The sequence below is a fragment of the Berghia stephanieae genome, chromosome 13, assembly GCF_034508935.2.
Source record: "Berghia stephanieae isolate SIO BIC M18660-M18661 chromosome 13, UCSD_Bste_1.3, whole genome shotgun sequence".
Lineage (NCBI taxonomy): Eukaryota > Metazoa > Mollusca > Gastropoda > Nudibranchia > Aeolidiidae > Berghia > Berghia stephanieae.
This window is the reverse complement of record NC_088372.1, coordinates 23,051,789-23,055,606: the sequence shown is the minus strand read 5'-3', so window position 1 is coordinate 23,055,606 and position 3,818 is coordinate 23,051,789. Positions and strand designations below refer to the sequence as shown.

The 3,818-nt window shown below is 39.9% G+C and overlaps 1 protein-coding gene across 2 annotated transcripts in view; it reads right to left on the bottom strand.

Annotated features, from left to right (window-relative positions):
* The window catches only part of LOC144959176 (sodium- and chloride-dependent glycine transporter 1-like), a 38,349-nt gene extending 34,531 nt beyond the window's left edge, over nucleotides 1-3,818 (bottom strand). The window contains exon 1 of one of the 2 annotated variants that reach the window (XM_078891710.1): nucleotides 3,189-3,818. The gene's annotated coding sequence lies outside the window, so the exon portion shown is untranslated. The remainder of the gene's footprint in view (nucleotides 1-3,188) is intronic. The other variant, XM_078891709.1, reaches the window with a different exon arrangement.

Here is a 3,818-nt window from a genome sequence, read left to right as displayed (position 1 = left end):
ATAAAGAATTATTATTATTATTATTATTATTATTATTATTATTATTATTATTATTATTATTATTATTATTATTATTATAATTCATCACAGATACACCCCTAGCCTAGGTCGTAACGTGGATAAAGAGGTTGGCAGACGACATGTATTTAGGTAGAAACTGTGATCTGTACAAATTTTATTTGGGGGGGGGGGGGGCTGAATAAAAAACAAAAAGACATGTCTACGGAAGAGAGGAGAGAGAGAGAGAGAGAGAGAGAGAGAGAGAGAGAGAGAGAGAGAGAGAGAGGAGAGTGGGGGGGGGGTAAGTGAGAGGGAGAGAGGAAGAGAGAGAGGGGGAGATAGATAGATAGATAGAGAGAGAGAGAGAGATGGAGGGAGAGAGTGAGAGAGAGAGTGAGAGAGAGGGGAGTGAGAGAGAGGGGAGAGAGAGAGGGAGAGGGGAGAGAGAGAGGGAGAGGGAGAGAGAGAAGGAGAGCGGAAGAGGGAGAGAGAGAAGGGGAGATAGAGAGGGGGTGGGAGAGAAAGAGGGAGGGAGGGAAAGAGAGGGGGGGAGAGAGAGAGGGAGGGAGAGAGAGAGAGAGGGGGGGGGGGGAAAGTAGCGCTCTGCCCATTGAAGTTAAATCATTTTCAAAGCATTCTTCTGGATAATTATATCTCTGTGCGGCTGTATAGTCTAGTGGTATGACATTCTCCATCGGATCGGAAGATCCTGGGTTCGAGCCTAGCTCGGCGCATAGTTGAATCCTTGGAGAAGGCTCTTCACTCACATTCTCTCACCGTACTCAGGTGTAAGATAAGTACCTGGTCATTAACAGCGTTGTCTCTGTCGAAAAAATAAATTGTAATATTGTCTAACAGGCATAATGTCCCGTCCTACATGTTAAATGTTGCTGTTGGCCCGGGGCCCCTTGTAAAGCGCTTTGAGCACGTTTATTGGATATTGCGCTATATAAAAGCTCAATTTTTTATTTATTTATTTTCTGGATAATACAAGAGACTCATTGCGTTGATCCCCACCCCCTCCCCGCGCCCCCTTTCTCATCCCTCGACCCACATACTCTCCTCTCCTTGTATCCACTCAGCCTCAGAAAATGTCCGCCAACAAACTTCTTAAACGTAGACTATTGTATTTTATTGGAACAGTACGTATAGTTACGTCTTGAAAGAGTCAGAGGGGTACTTCCTACCATGTCCAATGTTTGCCATTTCAAACACGGATATAAATAGGCAGTTTACATCGCCATATTATTATCGTCAGACACGCCTGGACCATACCTATGATATATTATGTATGATACCTGTGTGATTTGTTGACCCGTAAGAAGTAATTTATGGAATGGTCCCAAGTATTCGATATCAAACTGTGTGAGAAGATTCAACGATATGAAATTATAATATAGTTTAGTATATAATATGTAAGTCTTACTCTAACTGAATTGAAAGTAGAGGGGAGGGGGAGGGGTGTGCTTGGGGGGGGGGGGGGGTGTGTGGAAAGGTTGGGGCAAATGGGGGCGTTAACCGAGTTAAAGATCGGAGAGAAATAGAGCATGACAAAAATAAATAATAGCAGCATAATCAAAGGTAATCGTGTTTAAGTTCAGGGTGATGTCAACTAAAGAACGGAGATTTTAAGAAGCGAGATAAAACTAGAATATCATTGACATCTTTGCATTTATTTCAAAATATTATTACGCGTGTTTACTAGCGACGTGCACTTATTTGCAGGTCTGATAACCCAATTCTTTATGGGCTCATTGTTGGAATGGAAATCTAAAAAAAACGACGCAAAATGTGATCCATTACAAGAATGTTACACTAGACCACCCAGACTTACATAATATAGGTGCACATCATTTATTAGGAATTTGTGGAAAGAAATTTTGAACAATGTTTACTACGAAATTTGAATTAGTGAAACAATCTGAAGACTCTGCTCTCAAAAAAAATATCAAGCGACTGGTTTGTTTGCGTGAAAATCATTACGAGTAAATAAAATCGATCTATACCGTCTTTCGTTAGTTTTAGACACTAATCACGTGGTCTGTTGCATGTCATTTGGAAAGCATGCGCATTATCACCACCCCCCCCCCCCCACCTTTTCCCGTCCAAATTTTAAAAACAAAAATAATAAGGAATAAAGAGTTTTTAAAAATAGATAAATAAAGTAAATAATAAACCGAAAGAAAAAAGGGGGAGAGGGGGGTGGGGGAGGACTTACATAGTTTCACAGCACTTTTATTATATTACTTAATCTTTTAGCCATTATGGACTTTCAATTAGTTGCAATAAATATTACTGTTTAAGTTACATTTATATAATAAGTGGTGTGATTTTTCTAATTTGCGGAGTCGGTTGTCCTTTGTCCCTCCGGCCGACGCCATTATTATGAATTACTGTGTTTTCCATCAGTTTCGATATTGCAAGTGATGGCAAACATTGTTTCATCAGGTTATAGAATCTCTAGCTAGGAATGAAAGGGGGAGGGGGGAGGGCGATAATATTTTTTTTAATCCCCTCTTTACGTGTGAAACTTCGGAAGTCCGTCAAAATAATACCAAAAAAACCCCCCAAAAATAACAACAAAAAACAAACCCAAACTTCATTCAATCCCATGGTAGATTTTTTTCCCTAGGTCTATTCCCGGGCGCAAGTCACAATGCAGTGCAGCAAAGTGAACTACGGCGAGGTGACTTTATTCATAGAGTGTTTAAAAGGAAGGTGGGACATGATCTATAATCCGTACTTAGAAAAGCACACATGATCACATCCTTAAACGACAGGAAGAAACATATATATATATTTTATATATATATATATATATATATATATATATATATATATGCATTTGACTGTTTCCCTCTCAGCCAGGACTCCGGCCAGGGCCAGGACAAAACCAAGTAATCTCATTCCAAGACAAAGACAGAAAGCATGTTGGAAAACAGATATATGGGGATAGAAGAAACAGTATGTACCTCCCTGCTGTGGGAGGCCAGGGACCCCACCCATATATATATATATAATCTGTTCTTAGAAAATATTGATCACATCCATCCTGGCGCCTCCCTCACGGCAAATGATCTCAGCCAGTGTCAGGGCTAAACCAAATTTTATCATTCCAGGATTACAGCAAGGTTGTATTAAACATAAGTTAACTTACGGCATCATTAAGATCAGCGACTCATACTTACGGAATTTCCTTTTCTAACTCTATCGAACAACACACAACAAATATCCTGCTGCCTCGAATAGTGTCCTCTGTGTGTGTGTGTGAATACTGCTAATATCTAATTCGTATGGTTGTATCATGTATGTATACCCATAGATAGGCGGAGTGTCTACCGTCAATGCAAATTTGTCACACCAAGGGACATTATAACACAAATCACCCCTTCTCTCGTTCGCGATTCACAATCACAATGTTTTCAGCTGCCCTTTCTTCGGATCCAGAAAAACCTCTTGAAAGTGGATTTAAAATATATAGGCTACCACTATTTTATAGGTCCTCAATTTAATTCCAAAAAAGAAAGTTGTGTACGAAAAGAACACAATGTAACGGTTGAAATCACACACTACTAACACAAATGAAAGGAAAAGCCTACAATGATAATGTCTTGCCTACGTTGTTAGAATAAAACGGACGAAGGACATTTTCATTCACATTGTCAACATGATAATAAGAAGGTGCGTTCCGACCTAAGTGAAATGAACTGACAGGACAGGTTTACTGAGTAGAAATAAGATGTTGACTGCGACTGGATGTGAATCATAGGTGATACCTCGCTATACGTGTAAGGACTGATTACAGTCCGAAGGAATGT